Raw genomic sequence first — 23842 nt, 5'->3', positions numbered from 1 at the left:
TAAAACCAGTGCAGGGGAAGCTCTGATCCCTCTGTGTCTGCACCTGGCACCCCCATGAGCAGGTATTTGGGCAGGGGATGATTGCTGCCATGCTGAGGCAGAGCTGGCAGCATCCCAGGGAAAAGTGAGGGCAGGGAATTGGGAGCAGAGTCCCCCCAGCTGCCAGGAACATGCCTGGAGGGAGAGCAGCTGCTCCAGTGGGCAGCCAGGGCCTCCAGGGAAGGAGTCCAAGTCCCAGCCAGCCACTGGGAAAGGCAAAGATGCATCACCTTGAAGGCTTGTCCTTGGAGATGCTGGCTGCTCGCTGGTCTCGAAATGAAACAACCTGGTTTTTCTGTTTTTCAAAAGAAAGCTGAAATATTTTGGATGCTTGATTATATAATTAGCTTTTAGCTGCTCTGAATACCGTGGCTTAATTATTCTGGGTTCCACTGTTAAATAATTAGAGCTGTCTTGTTTACTAGGAAATGTTCTGTTTGTTGCTCCAGGGTGATTTGTTTTATATTAATTTAAGTTCCCAGGGCAAGTAGCATTTAAGTGTCCCAAATGCCAGCAGAGAAGTGGGTTGGTTTGTTTTGCCTCTGGGCAGGTTTGAGATGTTCCCAGCATGGACATAACTAACAAACTGTCTCTTGCTTTAAGATCCCTCTCTTTCCCAAAACCAAATCTTTCTTCTGTTTTTTACATTTTTATTTTTAAAATGTTTTCTCTTGAATTCTGTGCTGCCTGAATTGTACTTGGAGTTACTTCCAAGCTGAGGATTGACATAAAAACTTTGATTTTGTCCCTGCACCACTTGGATAACTTGGGATGAGACTCTCTTCCCCCTTGGGAAATGTGCTGTCAGCTCTTTGCACAGGTTACTGAGTTGACAATTTCTTTGTGTTTTGGGATCACCATTGCAGCCCCAGCTGTTCTGACACTCTGAGAAAACTTGTAGGGAAAAGAGGAGGATAAAGGGAGGGTCAGGATTCAAACTGTAAGGAGTACAATAATTTTTTATGAAGGTTGTGGGTGAGAGGAAAGTCTGTTGAGCTGATTGTTGACCAGCACCCCCAGGCCCTTTCCCAGAGGAGAATCACAGTCATTAAAATATGAGTGTGTTTTGGAGAGCCCAGTTTTGTCACCCAGCCAGCTCTAACTATGGCTCTCTGTTTGCAAAACCTGTACAAATGCACTTCATCAAGAACATCTTTTATCTTAGATGAGGAGGAAAACAAAGCAAGAGAAGGAATTGTCTGAAGAAAAGCCTCATTCCCTCATTTATGAATGTCTGTGCAGAAAACAGGGTGAGAATAAAGCAGCCACCCTGCTCAGGTCAGGGGCTAGGTCTTGTACCAGGTGCAATAAATGAATCAAAGGTAGAATATTGACATATTTTCAGGAACAAACCCATTGCAATGCCAGCTAAGACCTCCCTTCCCTCACAGTAGTCAGCACCAGTGGCTTCTGAGAAAACCAGGGAAATCTATAGGGAATTTATATTTTTCTCCTCCTACGTGGAAATTTATGTGTCACCTATTCATTTGGGGATTTTTCCAAGCCTCTGCAAGATCTATTTAGATGCCTGGGAAGGGGGAGGAGTGCGTGTCCTGTGAGGCTTGGCAGGCAGTTTGGAGTTGTACAGGCAATGTGCTCACTCAGTTATTTTTAGCCTTTTATTACTGGGCTGCTTTGGATTATTTAATGTGTGATATCGACTCCTTCCTCCCCCTGCAGGCTGGACTTGCTGGCAGGAGCTGCCAGATGGGAAGAGCATCACCCATCCCTTGCCTTTTGCAGAGCCTGAATTCACAGAATTCACAGAACCACTGGGTTGGAAGAGACCTTCAAGAGCATCGAGTCCAACCCAGCCCCAACACCTCAACTCAGCCCTGGCACCCAGAGCCACATCCAGGCTTTGTTAAACACACCCAGGGATGGGGACTCCACCACCTCCCTGGGCAGAACATTCCAGAACTTTATCACCCTTTCTGTAAAAAACCTTTTCCTGATATCCAACCTAAATTTCCCTTGGTGCAGCTCAAGGCTGTGTGCTCTGGTTCTGTCAATTCCTGGAGAAAGAGCCCAGCCCCAACTGAGCACAGCCAATTTCAGGAGCTGTGGAGGGTGATAAGGTTACCCCTGAGTCTCCTTTTCTCCAGGCTGGGCACCCCCAGACTCTCCTCACAGGACTTGTACTCCAGACCCCTCACCAGCCTTGTTGCCCTTCTCTGGATACATTCCAGCCCTCCATGTCCTTCCTAAATTTGGGAGCCCAGAACTGGACACAGCACTCGAGGTGCTGCCCAAACAGCACTGAGCACAGGGAAAGAATCAGTGCCCTGCTCCTGCTGGCCACACCATTCCTGATCCAGGCAAGGAACCTTCCTGGCCACCAGGGCACACAGGTGACTTGTCTTTGCTCACTTGAAAGAATTCTGCCACTCTCTGGTTTCTGGATCCCCAAGTCGGGGAGTGCTGTGGCTCTGCTGAGCTGCAGTGAGTGAGGGCTGGTGTCCCCTGCCTGTGACAAACACAAGCTCACACCCTCCTGAAATACACGTATGGGAACACATTCTTCTTCATTTGCATGGGGATAAGGGTTAGTACAGCCAGCTTAGTGAAATGGAGCTGCTTGTTAATCCCTGGAACTCAATCACAGGCTGGGCTGGGGGGGTAATTTGCCAGGGCAGGTTGTTGTTGCATTGATGGTTTTCAGACAACTGATTCTATTTACCTGGGAGATAAACTCCCCACAGCCACACAATGATTTAGGAGCTGTGGGCAAAATGTACGGGAGCTGGGTATTGAGCTCATTTAAACACTTTGCTGCATATTCTCATTCCTAAATTGGAGCAGTGAGACAGGTTTCATAGATATTTAAATACTGACAGAAGCACCAAGAATTAAAACCCTACTAGGTGACTATCTGCATCCTTAAACTTTTAAATTCTTCTATATATCTAATATTTAAAGGCTTACTTTTCAAGTCCCATTTGTTTGAAATTATTTAATGAGTCCACATGGCTTTCAACAAGTGAAGACCTTATTTCAGACAGGTATTTTTTGCAAAAAGGTTAAGTAACTTTATCCTCTACAGCTCCTGAAATTGGCTGTGCTCAGCTGGGGTTGGGCTCTTTCTCCAGGAACTGACAGCACCAGAGCACACAGCCTCAAGCTGCACCAAGGGAAATTTAGGTTGGATATCAGGAAAAGGTTTTTTACAGAAAGGGTGATAAAGTTCTGGAATGTTCTGCCCAGGGAGGTGGTGGAGTCACCATCCCTGGGTGTGTTTAACAAAGCCTGGATGTGGCTCTGGGTGCCAGGGTTGAGTTGAGGTGTCGGGCCTGGGTTGGATTTGATGATCCTGAAGGTTTCTTCCAACCCAATGATTCCATGATTTTCTGGTTCTTATCACTATGAAAAGACCCTAAATGTGAATTTATTTGAATGAAATTAGTTTGAATTCTCTTAGGACTCTCCAGTGCCAATGGACCCATCCCTGGAGGGCTGCCATGGGAAGAGGGGGATGCACCTGTGGGATGCTCGTGGTGGAGGAGCACCACAAGGCCCTGACCCTGCCAAGGTAGGACCTGCTCCTGCAAAAAGGGGTCTTTGTGTTTGGTGCCAAGAGAAGGATTCTCCCCTGAGAGGGGAAAAGGCTCAGGTAGGAAAACCCAAGTGTTTGGGTAGTTTTACGTATTTTCTGACCTGTGGGGTAGGTGAAGGGCTCTCTCTCACTGCAGGCTATAAACTTCTGCTCAGTTGTGCCTGTGAATTCCCATAAATTGTTACCAACACTAAGTAGAGAGAAATGTGACTTTTTTATTGTTGTTTATTTTTCAATCAACCCTGTGTAAGCCTGTGCACACATGTGCCATCAGAGACCCTCTTCCTTTTGCCCTTAGTGACATTTCTGCTGCCAGCCTGAAGACTGACTGTCCTGGGCTGGCATTTTTCCCGTGTCACTTTTTCATCTTGTCAGCTTTTCTCTTCTTTCTTTCCTTTTTTCTTTTTCTCTCCTTGGTGACAGTATTTCTCTGTTCAGCCTCATTCCACGCTAGACTCTTCCCCACCACAAACCCCATGCTGGGATTTGGCTGCACGTGCTAAGGAGAGATAGCAAAGCCTGCTTGGAAGTGGCTTGAAATGCTCAAACACATGGGAGATGTCTGCTAGAAAAGAAAATGTTTAACTGCAGAGCAATGTACAGTTCAGTGGATTTATGGAAATAAATTTGACTGCTAGTCAGGTCTGGGAGGTATAAAAGTGTGCTGGAAGCAGAGATTTGTCAGAGGGGACGTGCATGAAATGGCCGTGCAGGAGAAGGAAGAACAGGGCACAAGGACGTGGATTTGGGGCTTTGTTTTGTTGTGCATTCATCCATCAGGGTCTGGACTCATTATTTTTCCCTGTCTTACATGAATAGCAGTGTTTGCTCCTGGCCTGGCAGCCCAAATCCCCAGCTCTGAGCCACTCCTGCCTTGACCAGGAGCTTGACTTGTGCTTGCACATCCTGCAGCCCTTCCTGCTGTCTGCTGTGATGCTCGTAGGGCAGGCCTGGGACATGGAACAGCTCCACACAGAGGATCTGTTGCCTAAGTGCTGGATGTGGGAATTTTTTAGGGTATTTTGAGTGCACAGGGCTGGAGTGTGTCTGTCTTTCCTGCAGCCCCAATCTGCCATGGCCTGGCACAGGCTTTGCAATATCTGGAGGAGGAGAAACCTGCTGTGCTCACCCTGCAGAGCACACTGATGGTCAGGACAGCAGCTAGGAATGATCACAAGGCATCCAGGGACATGCAGAGTGGGAGCACCTTTCAGCTGTGAGGATGAAAGCTCAGAACATCTCAGCTAGCCAAGATTTTACCTGCGTCAGGCACGGCGGCCAGCGGGCAGCGGCCGGAGCTCAGGGTGCACCATGAGCTCTCAGCACCTTCATTCCCTCACACCAAAGAAAACCTGGCTTGGCCATTTGCTTCAGACCTTCCTGCCTTTGCTTTATTCCACAGGGCAGCCTGCAGGGACCCAGCCCTGCCTGTGCCAGCCCTGCTGAGTGGGAGCAGATGTGGCTGCACTGCCTTGGCAGAGTTTTGTGTTTTCTGTGCTCACATTTCAGCCCAGCTCCAGCCCCGTGCTGGGTGGGAGCTGCAGGCAGGAGCTGTGGGAATCTGGCTGCCCTGGCAGGGGTCAGGAACCCCCCTGGACAGAGCCCCCAGAGACACTGGCTGTGATCTCTTCCCATGGAAAAGAGTTTTCAATCTTACAGGATGAATTACCAGCTCTGAGCGTTTGATATGAGTAATAATTATTGTGGCATGGGTGCAAAAGTAAAATTTTAGGATTCTAGATTAGGAGCCCAAAGGGGACAAGATGGAGGAAATTGGGTGTGCCTTGTCCTTTTTCTCCTTCTTCATGCCCTCCATGTCTCACTGTGGTGTTGGCATTTTTCTGTTGGTTCAGGCTGGGGACACACTGTCCAATGTAGGTGACAGATATTGGCACGTTCTTGTAAATGCAGCCCAGGGAGTTTCTGGTATTGAATGTTTGTCACATCCCACTGAGGGCAGAGCCCCACACGCTGCCCTGCAGGACAGAGCTGGGCAGGGCAGCAGAACATGTGAGAGATAAACAGAATAAACAACCTGGAAACCAGCACAGACCAATTATGGCTTCTGCTTTGGCAGGGGGCTGACAGACAGAGACTTTTACAATCTCAGAATCATCAATACCTCAGATTCTGACAAGGAACCACACTGCCCCAGTGACACTGAGATGTTTTCTAGGAAAAGCACTGTAAAAAGTGCTAGCAGCTTACGTGCATGAAATTCAGTGTATATTGTCTTAAATAATGAGGGTTTGTAGAGGTTTGCTTGGGCACATCATGGAATTTATGGGGTGTAAAACAGACTCAGAACTGGCAGTGCAGAGATCAGAAAACATTGGTGTGCATCTGGAAATGCAAAGCAATGGGTGAGTTTTGTGCTGGGAGAGGCGTTGTGCTGTCAATCCCTTCCCCAGCTAAAAGCAGAATTATGCCAAAGAGTGACAGTCATGAAATCATCATAGAGTGGGTGGGAAGGACCTTAAAGTTCATCCCATTTCCATGGGCAGGGACACCTCCAGCTATCCCAGGTGCTCCAAGCCCCAGTGTCCAACATGGCCTTGGACAATCCAGGGATCCAGGGGCAGCCACAGCTTCTCTGGGCACCCTGTGCCAGGGCCTCAGCACCCTCATGGTGAAGAATTTCTTCCTAAAACCTGATCTAAATCTCTTTCCCAGTGCTCCAATTGGAGCAGCCTGGTCAGTGGCTGTGAATTTTCCAGTGGATGAAGCCCTTTAATTGAGTTCAAATGCTTAATCACATCTATGGAAATACCAGGTAAACAAAACAGAATTGCAGTAATCACAGGTGGCAGCAGCAGCTCTTGCTTTTTCAGATTCTTTCCTGGCTTGGTAATTTAGGGGAGAAAATCAATTATAAGCTGATGGAGATGATTTGAGTTTGGCCTTTGGAGGATGAGGTCTCTGCTGCAGGTGTTCTGGACAGTGGGAGTTTCTCTGTCTTCTCTTGGTTCAGTTGATAAAGCAATGATTCCTCCTTGTAGTAACCTTTTTTACACAACATGAGTGATAAAATACTTGAAGTCTGGCAATTTAGGGGAAAATGTGCCTGTTTAATCCAGGCAATGAGAACTGGCAGCAGCATACTGAGATATTGGACTGGTATTTTCTTGCAGGTAAGGCTGTAGGTAAGAACAAAGATAAATGTGTGACTGTTGCAGTAAAATCTCTTTTCTCTAGAAGACTTTCTTGCACTTTCAGAGCAGTAACTCTGCAGAGATTCAGAGCTGCACCCCCAGCCCCAGCAGATGGGAATGGGTGCTGGTAGGTCCGGGAAGAAGGGTGGATGTGGCAGAATGGGAATGCCTGATTTGGGAATGCCTGTGGGGTAATGATGTGAACATTTTGCCATTAATAGGGAATTCAAAGACTGTTGCTGGCAGAAAGAAACTTAAAATAGCCCAAACAGGTGAAATTAGCAACAGCAGGGGAAGCAGCAGAGATTTCCAAAGCAGGCACTTGGGAAGCAGGGACAATAAAAATCAGTAAACAAAATGCAAAGCTGTTTGGAAGGTGGATGCACTCCTGAGAGGTTTCCACAGTGGAAAGGCTCATTCTGCATCTGTTTGTGCATTTAAGATGGCCCAGGGCAAGATTCAGAGCAGGATTTAAGTGTTGCAGCTTTGTTGAGTACAGCAGAATTAAGGAAGCTCATCCTCACCTTGAGCCTGCTGGGTGCAGGGTAAGAGTTCTCTTTGATTAATTACCTGTAATTGTCATTCAGTGAATGAGCAGATCTCATGTTTTCCTTGGCTGAGTTGCAGAACACCTCCAGCCTTCCAATCTCAGTGGCAGAGAGTCTGGAATATAGAAATACTCATTTATTGTTCAGGGTTACCTCTCCTTCAACACAGCCCCTGTTGGTGAGAGCAGCCCTGCAGGAGCTTTTCCTGAGGGAAATTTCAGCTCAGAGTTTTATTTCTTCAGAATAACCATTACTGCAAGGATTTACCTTGCAGAAGAAGCTGAAGAACAGCTTTTTTTAGCTTTTGGTAGTCAATAGAGTCCTACATGCAGATCTTAAATGAAAACAAATTATTCTAGTAGAAGATCCTGTCAGAAATTAAGTTGGTGTTAAATGTGGATGAATTATTATCTTTTTTGAATCCTTGTTTAGGCTATGTAGGGAGGAGACACTGACCAAATGTGCAAAATCACATATTTTTCATGTAAATATTCTTCCTGATGGGCTTTAGCTGCTGCTCCCTTTTATAGGATGGAAGCTTTCACCGTCTCCACCCCAATATCTGCAGTTGTGTTGGGTTTCCCAGGGCCATCTACCCAAGCATACCCCAGACCTTGCAACCCTCAGTCATGCAGAATAGAGTCTGAATTCCTGAACTATCCCATCCATTCCACTGGGGCTGTTTACAGATGCATTGCTATAAGAAAAGTTGGTATTTTCCCTGTCCATCTAATTACTATGTGGAAAAAAAATACCCATTTTTTTTTAATTATTCCACTGAATCCAGGTTATGGATGGGTCCAGTGAAGTTCCCAGCAAACGTGTGCTGTAAATCTTACTTTACCTACAGCCAGAAATCCACAGTTTACAGTTTCATTACGTGTTATTATGATGTTAAGAATTAGTTAAGTTGCTTGAGAATGATGTCCTTAAATTGTGCTACAAGTGTGGTTTTGGCACTGGTTCTGAGGTCTTTATTTCTGTAGCTGAGGAGTTTCCTCAATCAATGAGCACAAAGCTGAGTGTTGCAGAATGCAGCCCCATATTTTTGTCACCACTCTGGAGCAGTGACATTGCTGTAGGAGCTGCACGGCAGCTGCCAGGCTGATGATATTGATGGTGCAATCTATGGAGGGCTTTGCTAGAAACGCTGTAATCGTTTTTAATTATATATTAAATTAAATATTAAAATAATTGTGTTTGTGTCCAAGGATTGCAGCCCTTGCTGCTGAGAGGCTCAGCACCGCTCTGAGCAGTTCTCCAACATCCCCATTTATTTCTCCCACTCTCGTGTTTACCTCTTACCCCTCAGCCTGATTTGGGTCATCTGACTAAACCCAAAATCCTGGGTGGAAGAGAGGGCTGTGCTGGTGCTGCTTCTAAATCTAAGTGGCTTCAGTCCTGATTTTCCTGATGCTGTGCCAAAGGATATTTCAAAATGGCTTTAAATAAGTATTCTCAAGCAATTTATTTCTTGTGACAGCTGTATCTGGTGTCTTGGCAGGGGCTGTGTGGGGCAGAGCTGAGGGGTGCAGGCTGCCAGGGAAGTGGTGGTGTCTTGGTGGAGTGGCAGGAAGGTGAGCTCTGGGTGGGACACAACACACTGATCCCGTTTTAAGGGCAGTGGAGAGTGGATTGGCGGGCCTGATGCCTTTTTCTCTGGTCCTAGAATCCCAAACCAGAGAGAGTTGGGATGCTAAAAAGGGGTTACCTTTATTTGAACATCCTTAGGTGCACAATGGGTCAGGTGGAAAATGCCAAAGATGCACACGCTGGATAATGTGTATAAAATTTTTATAGATTTTGCAAATTAGCATATCTGACAAGAGCCCCCAGTTAGAAGCACATCTGGGGAATTCACCCCCAGTTCCATCCAGTACCTTCTAGATCCTCCCCCCTCAAATGAGGACTAAACTTTGTTTAGGAAAAAAATTCAGTCTATAAGAGCCCGTCTCAACCTTGGTTTCTAAGGAGAACCAAGACAGCGTAGGGGTCTTGGAATGTGTTTTGTTTTTCTGCCTTGGAAAATACTGAAATGCCAATAATAGACTACAGAGCTACAAATATATGTGTAAAGGACACAGAGAATATATAATAGCAAAAAAAGCAAAAATCAGCACGGCATCAGGGAAAGCAGGGTCAGGGATGAGAACACGGCTTTTGCTGTGGTTGCAGCTCATGTCTGGCCTCTGTTTTTAGGCAGCCCAAAAAGGCATCAATGGCTTTTGGAGGATTCAGATGAGCTGAACACCACAGAATCCATTTGGGTGTAGGCTGAGGATGTGGGTTTAGGGTGCAGGTTTGAAATGTGGGTTTAGTGTGCAGGTTTAGGATTTGGGTTTAGGGTGCAGGTTTAGAATTTGGGTTTAAACTCGTTTTCCATGCCCATTTCCCACAGGTGCCTCTGTGGGGTCTCTCTCCAAGCTGGTGGATTCTGTGGTGTTCAGGTCATCTGAATCCTTCAAAGGTAATTGATGCATTTTGGGGCTACCTAAAAACAGAGGCCAGGCAGAATTAAGGGAATAAAAAGCTGTTCTATTTATTGAAGGCTTTCAGGTACATTTAGGGCAGACAAAGCCCCCCAGCTACACCCAAAAATACATGATGGGTCACAGTTTTCACACTTTGATAAGTTTGGTCCATTTGCATATTGGGGGTTAATTTTCCAATTCTAGCTACAGGTAATGAAGTCACTGACCCCAGGTTTGCTCCCCCAACTCACTTTTGTTCCCATCTCTCTGGCCTGAGGCAGTGAGGGGTCCTTGACTGCCAGGCCTGGAGAGGAATTGTTGTGTCTGCCCCAAATGGGGAAGCAGCAGCTCACACTGTGTGTGGAGTTTGGAGTTACACCCTGAAGAACTGCAGGGTGACAAATAGATTGAAAATATCAAAGATAAAATCCTGAGGCATCACAATTAGCTCCCCAGCCAGCCTTGGCCACAGCGAGCAGGGGAGGTGACAGCTCTGCTGGCTGTCCCTGCCCTCGGGCTGGCACCAGGCTGGCCAGGAGGGGCTGTGGCACGCTGCCACCCTGCCCTGCTCCTGCCCTGCTCCTGCCAGCATCCCTCCTCCCCTGAGTGCACTGTGGCCAGGAGGAGCAGGAATGTGTGTGCAGGCTGAACAGGACATGACTTCCCAAACCCAGCAGTGCTGTGGCTGAGCTCGGCTCTGCCGGGTGTGTGTGCAGCCCCTGGCACTACCCCAAAGCTCTCACTCTGTGCCACCATCTGTTGGGAAGGGCACTGGCTCCTTCTGCATGCCCTCAAGCCTAATTTGCACATGAAAAATAGTAACCCAGCTGCCCATATGCTCCTGCAGGTGAGAGGCTGCCTTGAAGTTTCTGAAAACAAATCCACAAATTCTGGTGGCTCTCCAAAAGCTGTGCACTGATTGTGCCACCTCGGTGCTGGGACTGTGGAGCACTCCTGGTGCTGGGAATGCTGCTGGGATCATCACCCTGACCCCAAATGTTGTGGGAATGCTGCTGCAGCCAGCCTGGTCCTACACAGCATCACTGTGATCCCAAATGTTCTGGGAATGCTGCTGGGATCATCACCCTGACCTCAAATGTTGTGGGAATGCTGCTGCAGCCAGCCTGGTCCTACACAGCATCACTGTGATCCCAAATGTTCTGGGAATGCTGCTGGGATCATCACCCTGATCCCAAATGTTCTGGGAATGCTGCTGCAGCCAGCCTGGCCCTACATAGCATCAGTGTGATCCCAAATGTTGTGGGAATGCTGCTGGGATCCTCACCCTGATCCCAAATGTTCTGGGAATGCTGCTGCAGCCAGCCTCACCCCAGCCCCAAAAGTGTGATTGGTGTTGAAAGCAGTGTCAATCAAAATGGGTTTCTGCAATATTGTGATCTACTTGGAAATAACCTCTCCTAACTCAGAAGGGAGCAAAAGGAGGAGCAGAAAATTGCCTTTGTGCTGGATTTAATATTTACATCTCAGACTTTGCCAAATAGGTTTGTTATTTATAGCAGGAGCAGCAGGAATATTCATCAGTTGCCATGGACATATTAAGCTCCCCAAGTACAAGAGTGAACCACAATCTGTACTGGAGTAATTTTAAAATGCTTTCATGCCGAGCGAAATAGTTTGTATTAAATTTAAGAGTTAAACGCTGGGTTCCTCCAGTGCTGTTTCTGGGGTTTCAGATATAAAAATGGAAATGCTTTATTGGAAATTTAATGGGAAGAGCAGTGTTGTATACAGGAGCCCTAAAGAACTCCCTGTCACTAGGCAGCGTTCAGGATCTCAGTTTACGGGGCTTAAAAAGCAGAATATGCAATGAGGGTGCTTAGAATCCCATTAATAGGGATATATTTTTGATGAGTTGAAATGCTAAATGTAAAATAACATTGTGTAATTTAAATGGAAGCGCATTTAAGGGCTGGGTACTGCCTTATTGCTGTTGGCATCTGTATTTGAAATGTTGGTTGGTGTGTCTGACCTGGGGCAGTAATCACACATGAGCAAATCCTCCTGTTCTGCTTTTGGGCAAGCAATCCTCATTTCTGAAATGCCAGGCTTCCAAAATATTGCTGGAGATGCAGGTTTTTCTTTCCTGGGCTAATTTAAGGAAAGAAAAAACAGAGAAATTATCCAAGGCTTTGTAGTCAGAGTCTGTGCAAGGGGTTAAAGCTGGGCAGGGAGATCTCAGCAGATCTCTGGTTTTCCACTGAACCTGCCCTTCCCCAGCCCAAAGAACAAATGCAGCAGTAAAAGAACAGCTGAAAGCTGTCAGGCTTTAATACCCATAGATAAGGTCATTCCTTAGGGGAGACCTGCTCAAATGCATAATAATATGACCAGGCACTGTAGAAGACACCGAGCTATATTAAAAGGTAAAATAAAGCAGACTGAAGTTCAAACGTAGAGAAATCTAAGTTTTATGTGGTGAAAGGTAAAATATTCTCACAGATAAGTGGAGGCTCTTGAGAGAGGAAGTGCTTGAAAGGCCTGGGAGGCTGGAGAAATCCTTGGGGATGAGAGTTTGAGGACTTCCATGATCCAGAAAACGCAGGAGGCGGGTTGGGAGGAGGCTGAGCTCACAGAGGCCAGGGGGTCTGGCAGCACAGCAGGGACTGGAGCATCGCTCTGGCCAGCTGGGGAGCAGCAGGTAACTGGGGAGAGCACCCAGTTACAGAATAATAACCCTAAAACCCAAGGAGTGAGCCTTGCTCCTGCTGTGGCACAAGCACTGGAGGCCAAGGCTCCCTCCAGGGCTCTGGGATTTCCTTCTCCATTGTAGTTTGCAATTTTTTTGTGTTAAAACTGAGCGAGTCTGAATTGGATTTTGGGTATCTCTTCTGAAGGGATTCCTCTCCTGAGCCATTTTGGATTAATGTTGGCACTTTTTTGTTGTTGCTTTTTGTCTTTAACTTGCAGGGTTTTTTTTCATGCAGCATCATCCTGTAAATCCTCTCCGTGGGGCTCTGGGCTGGTCTGGAAGTTCCAGCTCAGAACACGTTTGCTAAGGTGTCAATATTCCATCTGCCCTGGGAAAGGAGCCTGCTGCTCCCTGGTTTTAAACCCCTTCCCACCACACACCTGAGAGGCAGCCCAGGGCGGGATGCTCCTGCCTTCTGGGGGCTTCAGTGCTCACCTGGGCTGTGCTCTGGAACATTTTCCACCTGCTATTTGTGCAGGGAGCAAGAATCTGGTGGTGGGACAGGGCTGGGAGCGATGGCTTTTGTGGGGATGGCACCTTGGGGGTGGTGAGGGACAGTGCCAGCAGTTTGGGGGGAATCCTCTGGTTTCTGAGAGAGCTGAAGGCTGCCAGGATGCCTCAGCACCAGCACTGGAGCAGGTTATGCTTTGGGAGTGCAGCACAGGAAGGATTCAAGAATCAGTTTTGCCAAAGAAATTACCTGCACTTGGTCCAGCACTGTGGCATTTAATAGTTCTATGGTTGAAGATACAAAAGTGATTATGAGCTGGACGTGGGGAAAACGAGCTTTTTGAAAGTGATATTGCAAGTGGAATTGCAGAGTCGGGAGTGTTACACCTTGTTGATTAAACTTTTGGTCCTTATTAATTAAACTTTTGGTCCTTGTTGATTAAAGGAAAAGAACCTAAAGAACTTCTGGTCCTGGCTAAGTGGTGCCCTGGTCCTTGCAGGATGCAGGTTGCTCAAGTCTCTCTCGAAACCCTTCCCTCCTGCCAGAACAGCCTGGAACCTTCCCCATCAGGTTTCCCTTTTCTTTGTCAAACAGACCAAGATATACTGCAGCTATTTTATAGTTTTAGCATGGATTGTTGTGCTCAATGTGCAGTTGTTATTTCCTTGCCAGCAATACATTGGAATGAGCAAGCCTCCACTGCTGCTGGGTTCTCTTCCCTCCCATACAGGGTGTGTGGGAGGGATTGCTTCCCTGACATAGACATGAAATCCCACACTGAGCTCTTCAATGTGTTTTTCTTACAAAGAAAACAAATACGAAGAAGAATGTGAAAAAAAAAAATCAATGTTTCTGTTGTTCAGTTTTGTATTTTCTTAGTGAGGTTTTCATCTACCAGCTTTTGTCAAGCAAAAGGGGTGTGCAAAGTGAAAGTAGAGGGAGAACTCTTTAAAAAACCTACTTATAAAACACAGCATGTCTTGATCCCTCAAATACTATTCCTCCTCCCTGAAGTGCAGGGCAAAGGGGCTGAATTAACTCTCCAGATTATTAGGACAAAATGATAAAACACAGTGCAAATGATCCCTCCTGGGTGTGCTCACTGCATCTCCTGAACACCTCCTGCTGCCCTTCAGGGCCTCTCTGTGCAGCAGAGAACTCCAGCAGGACCAGTTTCCCCCCCGGATTCTGCCTTTAACTATTCTCCCCAAATATGAGGGCATTTTGTCTAGACAGCTCACTTTTGACTCTAATTTTAGAGTTCACCTGATTTCAGCTATCCTGCCATATTAAGCATGTCTTCCTGAAGTCTGGGAAATCCCAGCTGTGTGTGATTCAGTTAAAATGGCTCTTGTTTAAGCAGGAATGTTCTGAATAGAAAAAAAAAAAATATAAATTTTCCCTGGAAGTAGGGAAGTAGTCAATGAGGTCTGTGTGTGTGTTCAATGTTTCCATTTTGTATTCATAAGGCTTAGCACAAGCTACTGCAGAAAAGTTGGGGAATTACCACTTGCAGATAAATCTTGTGCCTAAATTGTACTTCTTGGTTGCTAATTTTGCTAATTAAAATATCTATCACCCATGCACGGCCTCAGACGGATTTAAGATAGGAGCATCACTGTCTGTAATTTAATGAGGAGCTGTACATGATCCTCAGGTTCTGTGCTGGATTTTATCCCTGTGCTGAGGATGTGGAACGTGTGCTGGGTGGATTTGGACAATAATCCACATTTTCTTGGAAGGGTTTAGTGGTGCCATCCCTGAGCCACAGGTTGGTGTTCTACATTGCAGGGACCACTGACAACAGGGCAAGGTTAATGGTTTTAAATTAAAACAGGGTAGATTTAAACTGGGTTTAAGGAAGAATTGTTGTTGGAGTCTAGAACATCCCTCTGGCTGCTCTGGCTGGCTCCAGACCCTGGCAGGGGCTCAGAGACCTTGGCACGAACTCAAAAACACCTGTGGCTTTGATTTTAGCCCGTGGAAAAAGCTGCCAACTCTGTGTGAGGAATTACAAGCCACAAGGGTTTGAGTGGTGTGGTAGTTCAATTAAAACGGGGTGGAAAAGTAAAATTTTGGGGTTTTTAGAATGAGGTTCAAGGGGACAAGATGGAGGGGTTTGGGCATGTTCTGACTTTCTTCTCCTTCTTCATGCCCTCCATGCCTTGCTGTGCTGGTGACATTTTCTGTTGGTTTAAGGCACAGACACACTGCCCAACAGAAATGGCAGATATTGGCACGTTATTGCAAACATGGCACAGGCAGTTTTTGGTATAAAATGCAAACACCCCCTGAGGGCAGACAGAATGCCATGGCCGAGCTGCTGGCCAGAGCTCAGCAGGGCAGAGAGAGAATGTTCTGGAGAAGGGAAAATAAACAGCTTGAGAAGCTGATCCTGCACACTCAGACTGCTCCTCTGGCTGCAGGGCTGGGAGAAAAGACTTTTACATCCTTGGGGTCATTCCAGCACACAGACCCAGAGAAATTGTTTTACAATGAGGGTTGTGAGGCAGTTTCCCAGAATGGTGGTGGATGCCCCATCGCTGGAAGATGAAGCTGGACACCAAACCTGATCTGGCTGAAGCTGTCCCTGCCCATGGTGTGGGTGTTGGACTCAATGGCCATTAAAGTTCCTTCCCAACCCAAACCATTCTAAGATTCTCTGGTTCTGGCTCATGCTTTGGAGCTGCCAACAGGGAGACACCAAAACCTACAAAGCTCTGCTTGCCCACGGCCTGGAGCTTCAGAATAATGGTTTTTGTGGAAGTTGTCATCAGATTCTGGTTGGCTTGTCTCCTGAGGGAGGAGGGCTGGATCCTGCTCCTGTGCAGGATGCTGTTCACCTCAGGGACACTCTGGGACACCCCTTCTCCCACGGGGAGTTTCCACACTGGATCCCCACCCTCTCACCCTCACTGGCCTGAGGCACCAGGAAATGTTTTCTGCTCTTCCCCTGCATTCAAATGGGAACCAGCGTTCCCTGTGCACTAATGTGCATCATCAGTCTTTCAGAGATGCTTGATTTCTGTTTGATTCTTAATTATTATAATAGTTAAGGCACTTAACATGCTTTAGTGATTTACTTCACTTAATTGGATGTAGTGATTAGAATATCTTTTATATTGCCCTCACTGTGGTTTTAATTTAAGATTATAATCTCATGGTTCTTTTTAGTTCCTCTGGCTTTCATTTAGATACTGCTTTTCTTTTCTGATTTCATTTTGTTTATTTGTTTTTCCTGCTGATTCAGTAAACATGCTGCTAGGATGATTTCTTGGGAAACCTGAGTGTGGTTATAAATTCTTTCATTCAGTGCAGACATTAATTAATTAAAAAAAGATATGAAAATAATGCATGAGCCTGTGTTCAGCCTGAGGAGTTGTCTGTTGTTTTTTGCAGTAATGTGCTAGAATTAAAAAATAAATAAATAAAAGAGAAATTTTTCTCTTGATGGGGCATATGAAATAAGGAGATGGAAAGTGGTAATGTGAGAGACACACTGTGTGTGTGTCAGGGAGGCATGCCCTGACAGGGCAGGTTATGACCCAGTGTCTGAGATTTTGCTATTGGTCCCCAGAGGAGGAGCTGCTCTGGTGAAGAAAATTCAAGTCTGAGGCTTTAGGTTCAGTCACCACTGCCCTGTGCTGAGGACACCAGCACAGGCACTGGGGAGGAGGGAGGAGAGGGGAGGAGGGAGTGCTGAACAAGCTCATTCCGTGTGATTTGAGGAACAAACAAGCATTTCTCTGCAGGGACAGTGGCAGATTCTCCAAATTAGTCTGACACGTACAAAAGCATGTTCTTTTTTCCTCTTGGTGCTGCACAAAATCACACAGATAATCCAGCTGGTTTGTCACTGTACAAATATATAGTAACTGTATTTTTTTTTTTTTTCTCTCTGCTCCAATGCCAAATTCCAGGAGTCCTCCGTGGCTGTGGTGCTCCTTTCAGAGGGGAAGGACCAACACATATTCAGGCACACACAGGAAGACCAGCAGGAGAGGAGTGGCTGCTTTGTGAGAAATTCCACTTGCAATTAGGCTGAGAAAGCTGAGACATCCATTTTAAGGGCTGCTCAGTGCTTGGGGCTTTGTCCAGCTGAAATCCATGGAGGTAGAAAAGTGTTTTATCTCCTTTCTCTCCTGGCAGCACTGATACTGCAGCAGGAGCAAGAGGGTTTGCTTGAATCCTAACACAGAACTCAAATTACAAAACCCCCAGTCTTCATCTTTAAAACGTACCAGGGATCCTGTTCAAACAGAATAAAGGATGGGGTTCCCTGTGCAGGTCCTGCCCAGCAGTGGCCACTCCAAGAAGGGAAGTTCCTCATCCCCAGCATCCCTCTGGGACTGGGGGCAGCTGGAAACACAGAGCTCCTTTTTCTGCCAGGCCACCTGATGAGGTGAGATGAAGCCTTTGATGAATTAGTGATTCAGCCTGGCTCATCACACGTGTGTGCCCTGGCACAGAACCCCCTCCCGGGCTGTGGGAATGCCAGCCAGAGCCCCATGCTTTCATCCCTGAGAGATGAGCTTTGCTCTGGGAAGGTTCCCAGTGAAATCAAATAGGTTTTGTGCAGATCAACATGATTTCAGGTACCTGAGCCTGGCCCTGGGCTACCACAGCATCTGCTCTGACCACGCTGGAGCATCCCGGTCACTGCATTGCCATGAAGCATCTCCTGTGCTTGGAGCTGCCAGCTGTCAGGCCTGTGATACACATCCTAAAGCACTTAAAGTGTTGTTATGAGTGCAAAAATATTAACAAATCGTTGGTTATTTAAAGGGACTCATTTAGGCTAATGAGGAAAGAAAAACGGAGCTGAGCCCTTGCTCTGAGTTGCAAGGAGACGTCTGAGATCAGCTGTGGTAGGAAACTATCAGGGAGCACACCTCGTTAGCTCCCTTGTGGAAAACTCCTTATCTGCCTCTTATTAGTCTTTCATTAATTAAAGCTCCAGAATAGAGTATTTTTTTTGTTAACTGTTCTATCAGCATGAAATTTTGCTAATTCTTCTCCTATTGGAAACAAAGCTCCCAGAATGAAGTTTATTCTTACAGTATTCTTGCAGTTATTTATTTCATAGTGCTGTCATGCATGGATGAATTTATATGATGCTCTGATGACCTTTAGAAATTCTTCTGATTAAATGCTGTTCTACTTCATTATGACACTTCTGTACTTGTAGTACCCGATTTGATGTGTACAGCTTAATAACACAACTAGACATGAATGCTAATAACTTTACAATTCATTGCATTGCTATTTTTTAATGTAGATGAATTTTAAAACAAGTTTCTCTTGCTGCGGGCTTACATGAATCATATAAATTAGAAGGTAACAAAAGAACATATTAGCATTTGTTAGCCTGGATGCACAAATTTTGTAGTAACCATTTTAATATGTACTACAACTTTTCCAGCCTCAAGTTTAATATGTACTACAACTTTTCACCCTCGATTTTTCAACCAACATCATAATTGAATTGGTTTCCTTCTTGCCTAAGGATAATGATTTTACACTGATGGAATCATTATTAGATTCTAAGGATTATACTGATGATGCCTGTTTTACATAGAGCTAAAAAAATTAAAATTATTCAGCCGTAAAACACTTTTCTATACAAAGGCTACTGTAAGTTGGAGATAAATGAATTAATTATTGTGTTTAGAGTTGTTGTTAATATCCAGCATCCATAACTGGAGCCAACTCCTTGCTGCAGCTCCGTGCAGGGGGTGGGGAGGATTTTTGAAAGCCTCATCCCAGGGCGTGCCCTTGAAGTGCTGCAGGTGGGAAGTGGCTGCGGTGGAGCTGCTGCTGGGCGAGCTTGTGTTCATCGAGGCAGGAAGGGCTCCTGCAGCCCTGCAGGGCAGTCAGGAAAATCCTCACCCACAGCAGCAGCTCCAGCAGTGGGAGGAGAAGTGCCAGAGCTCACCCTGGGTCAGGGTGGATCCGTGTGCTGGAAAAGTCTCTCCTCCAACCCGAGCTTCCAAGGAAAGGCTCAGCAGTCTCTGGTGTTGGTCTCAAGGCAGTTTATTGCAAGTTATCTAAAAGATTTTCTCCTGGGGCTGCTGTGGTTTGCTCAGAGCTCAGGCAGAGGCACACACACACCCTGACATCCTCTCTGACCCCGACTGCTTCTTCTCTCCCACCCAGGGCTGCTGCTGTCTTTTATATGGTACATTACGTGTGACATGGTTACAGTTTATCCCAATGCCTATTACCTATATTAAATGGTGCTTTTCTATCTTTTATATGGTACATTACGTGTTACATGGTTACAGTTTTTCCCAATGCCTATTACCTATATTAAATGGTGCTTTTCTACTCTAAACCAATCTGTGTGTGCCAACATCACCAAGAACATGGAGGTAAGGAAGGAGAAAGAGGGAGGACAGGGCAGGCCCAAATCCCAAATCCATCTTCAAACCTCTGACCCCCATGTACAAAACCAGAACCCCCTGTACAGCACTCAGAAATCCTTCCCTTTACTTTGTGACTACTTCTACTCTAATATCTAAACTTTTGTGACTTCTTGTTCTCCCTGCAAGGTTGGTAAATCGTTCCATGGCTCAAACCCAAAATCACAGCTGTGTCCAGCTGTCTGCCAGGGTCTCAAATGCTTCTGACCTGGGCCCGGAACCTCCAAAAATGTCTGAGGGACATTTTAGGTTCTGACAGAGAAGCAGAGGAAAGGTGTGAGAGGGGGAAGGAGAAGGCTTTGCCAAGGTGTTTGACTGGGAGGGAGCTGGGGGTTGGTTCAGTTGGGGTTTGGAAGAGCTGCCCCTGTTCCACCTCACCTTGCTCAGGGGTAAAATGGTTTGAATTGGTCCAGAGTGGGTGAGACTCAACTCAGCTGCATCCATCGCTTGTCCCTGAGCATCCAAGCACTCCTTCTGGGATGGAGGGAGGGGAAAACAAGCCAGGTTAAGCATAAATGATGAATTTCTGCTATCCTGAAACCCATCAACATTTCATGGGTAATTACACTTCAGGCTGCAGAAATAGCTGTTGAATTAATTGATTTTGCAGTTATATCCTGATGTGCTGAGTGGGTGTTGGTCTGTGTGGACGTGTCAAAATAACATCTTCAAAAGTCTCAGGGGTGAAAGACATTTACCTCTCTCTATTGAGTAATCAGCAATTAGAATACAATATGAATATCTGAACAAGAGGAAGAAAAGCCTTTAAATGCATGAAATATTTTTTGCAATTTTTTCCCTGTCAAATATAAAAGTGCCTGGAACTGTAATTCAGCAAGTAGTCCTCTTCCTCTGGCTTATTAAAGCTGGAGGTTAACCTCAATTAAAAAAAAATATATATTTTAAAATCATAGTTTTTTAAGCATCTATTTAAAATAATTTTAAATCACAAGTGAGAAAGCAGTCAGCATAACTCCAACAGCTGCATGGTTTTAAAAAGCCTTTGTGCTTCATGACTGCTGCTGGATGTCACTGCTGAGGTCAGGGAACATGATTGCTTCCCCTGACTTCACTTCAGTCAGTTTTATTCACTCCAAAAACAAGAAGAAGGAGCTGCATCAGCTGTAAACTTGCACTTACTCTACTAATTGTGTACAGAGTGATCAATATATAAATCAAATGCTATGTCTGTGCTGCATTAAAACATTATCAAACTCCTGTGCTCCTCAGCTCCTTAACGGGGCTCCGGGAGCAGCACGGAGCTCCTGTTGTGCCTGGTTCAATAGTTTCCCTAAGCTGAGCTGTAAACTTGTCTCTAAAAGAAAAAATAAGCTGACCTACAGGTAACAGAGCTGCATTGAATTCATCTCGAGCACATGTTAAATTTTCTTGACACCATTACCCTTTTCCTTAGGAAACTTCAGAGTGGTTTTGATTAATAATGAAAAGAAGGAAAACAACCTGTAAAAGCAAACCAGGGCAACTCAGTGGCCCATCTGCTTTCAACCTTTTGCTCTTTGTATTCTCAGCAAAAAGAACAAAATCTCATCAAGCTTTCTTTTCAGCATTGCACAGGACTTTAGACTATTTCCTATGCTCAGCTCTTTGGAACAACAAAACAAAATAATTAAGGTAATTGTTTGCAGCAATGTTAAATCAAGTCGATAACAGGAGACAAGATCTCCAGATCCAACCCAGGCTCTGCAAAGCATTTATTGAACAACCTGGGCTAAATTGTTTAACCTATTTGTGCTGCTCCCCTGTCTTTAAAGTGAAGGCACAGAAACCTTCCCTGCCCTGGCATCTGTCAGGGGGAGTGTTGGTTTTTGTTTTGGGGGCTTTTGGAAGCCCAGGGCCAGAAACATCCCTAGAAAATCCTGGGGTTACTCCAGCTGATTGATGGTGTTGAGGCTCTGTGGCACCTCAGTGCCAAGGCACAGGTGAGACATCGCTGAGCCTCAGCTGGGTGTGAATTCACTCCTTTTAGGTGTGAATTCAGGTGTAAATCCCACCCGCCTGGCTGCTGGGAGCAGAGCAGCTCAGAGGGCACTGCCCATAGCACTGAGGTCTCTGCTGCTTCACCAGCTCCACCATCAGCATTGACTTTGGGGTTTCCTTGCTCCCTAGAGCTTGAATTAATCTAAAAATTGGCCATATTTCTGTAGATCTCTAGAGGAAGAGTAAAATCTGTTGCTGCAGTAAAGCCTCATTATAGGCATGGTGTTATGTTTCAGAAGGGATCAGTTTGGGAACATCTGTCATTGCTCTGTCACAGAAGGTGAAGAGTGGAGCTGCAGAGAAGCTTCAAGTTGAGTTTGGGGAATTGGGCATGATCAGGGACTTGCTGAAAACTTGCTGTAATTAAAGGGCTGCTCTCAGAGGCCAAGCAGGCAGAAAAAATGTTCCTTCCTCAGCTGCTGTGCCCTCTGGTGAGTTCTTCCTGACTTCCAACCTTTGATGGAGAATTAAATTTGGAGAAGGAAAAGGGGATGTCTTGTCTCAGGGACACTGTGGTGACTCGTGAGGGTGTCCAGTGTGCACAGGAATGGAGGAAAGGAGTGGGGTCCCTGGTCTACCACCCAATCCCCCAAATTATCCCAAAGGCTCTGCAGGGAGTGTGCTGTACCCCAGCTGCCTGACAGGAACAACCAAATCTGCTGCACTACCAAAGAAATCCTGGCCCACAGGCTTGGAGAAGACCTTTTCCTTGGCACAGGTGATCCCAGTGGGGCTCTGTATGAGGAATGTCCAAAGGCAGGAGGTGTCCCTGAAGGTTTTGGGCAGAGCAGCTCCTGAGCTGTGTCTGTGTTCCAGGGCTGGGGTTGGGATGTGTGGGACTGGCCTGGATCCTGCAGCTCTTGCAGAGTTCCTCTGAGGAGATGGCAGCAGTGGCCACATTTCAGCAATTTCTGCACCCTGCAGCTGCCTGAGAGAGCCATCACCACCAAAATATCCCAAACTGTGCAGAGCTGGCCCTGATTGCCCTCACGGAGTGACCACAGGACAGAGATCTCCTGTCCCTCTCACACCATGCCTTGAATAATTCGGGTGCATTCTGCTGGGCTTGTTGCCTCCTTCTTTGCAAAGAGTAAGATTCTGCATTCTCAGGAGAAGATACTCATTCTTCTGTTGTTTCCTTTCCAAACATTTCCTTTGGTGAAAGTGTGAATGTTACCAAGTGTGTCTTGGAGTGTGGGAGCCCACGTTAGGCTGAGATGGTTCCTTTAATGTACAGTGCATATAGCTTGGATGGATGCATTAATCATATTCCTATTGCCTTTGTTATGGTAATGGCAGAAACAGGCTCTTGGGGTTTTTTTAATTAAAAAAAAAAGGAAAATGGGTTTGGGTTTTTTTTAAGATGCGTTATATTTCAGCAGCTAATGAAGAGGAAATAATGATGACTGTGCACTGTAATCTGTATTAGAGCTCTAATTAGACTATAGCAGAACTGCTTACAGATATCTTTTAAACACCTGCTTGGTAATTTTAAACCCCACGTGCTCCTCCATTCACCAGAGCAGGAGTGGTGGGAGGACTGAGGTAACACTGAATCATGAAACAGAGCACACATCAGCCTCCAGGTGTGTCTCTTGTTTGCCCTGCTCCATGTGTCTGTAAGAAAAGGATCCTGTGGATGGTCCTTGAAGGGCTCTTTGTGTGGGCTGGGATCTCTGTTGCCCGTGGCAGATGTTGGGAAAGGAGTCAGATACATTTTCTGACTCCCTTGTGACCACCCAAAGGCAATGTCACCACATTCAGGACAAGAATTCCCAGTTCAGACTCTGGTCCTGCTTGTCTTAGACCAGAATGTTCTGTATTGTGCCTCCAACATTCACTTATTGATTTAGTGTGAGTGTGTGTTTTGGAGACCATAAAAAGCTCTAAATCTGGAAATAATGCTGGCCTCCATTTGTAAAGCTGCTTTGAAGTTGTCTTTTACTACCATAAGAAACAACAAATATTTTCATTCTGTCGTCTCATTTGCTTTCACATTTCTGTTAATTATGTAAATAATTTAATTCTAAACATGAATTACAAATGTGCCCCAAATCAAGCAGACATTAGAGTTCCTAACTCAACCCTACCTGTGATCCAGCTTGTTTCTCTCAATTCTTCCCAAAGGAAACCTTCCCTGACTTCACGTTCAGGTGTTGGAGGATGTGAAGCTGTTGGGGCCTGAGATCTGAGCACAGCCCAAATGAGGGTGCTACAGGTAAGCAACTCTCATTCAAAGCCTTTATTTGTTTTTTTAATCTTTGCAATGAAAATTTGCAATGGATGCACTAAATCCTGAGACAGTGACATGTTTAAATGGAGTATGACCACATTTTTTCATGGGGTAATGCATTTAAATGTAAACAGCAATATTTTTGCTCATAGATATGTCAGACTTATTTTCTGTATTTTGAAATTTTTGGTAACTACCTGCAATTTCATAAAACCCAGTTTCAGGTGGCAATTGGGAGCTACAACTGGTCTCATCCCCTCCGAGG

The 23842-nt window shown here is 45.8% G+C and overlaps 1 long non-coding RNA gene across 3 annotated transcripts in view; it reads left to right on the top strand.

The window, feature by feature from the left end:
* Window positions 1-23842, top strand: part of LOC146766221 (uncharacterized) — an 87833-nt gene that overhangs the window by 50890 nt on the left and 13101 nt on the right. Inside the window, exons 1-2 of one of the 3 annotated variants that reach the window (XR_014958098.1) lie at window positions 21355-21775; window positions 23472-23562. This is a non-coding gene — a long non-coding RNA (uncharacterized LOC146766221). Of the gene's footprint in view, window positions 1-21354; window positions 21776-23471; window positions 23563-23842 lie in introns of those variants that run through there. The other 2 variants (XR_014958097.1, XR_014958099.1) reach the window with 2 other exon arrangements.

The sequence above is a fragment of the Lonchura striata genome, chromosome 12 (assembly GCF_050655825.1).
Source record: "Lonchura striata isolate lonStrDom1 chromosome 12, ASM5065582v1, whole genome shotgun sequence".
NCBI lineage: Eukaryota > Metazoa > Chordata > Aves > Passeriformes > Estrildidae > Lonchura > Lonchura striata.
This window is presented reverse-complemented; position numbering and strand designations above follow the sequence as displayed.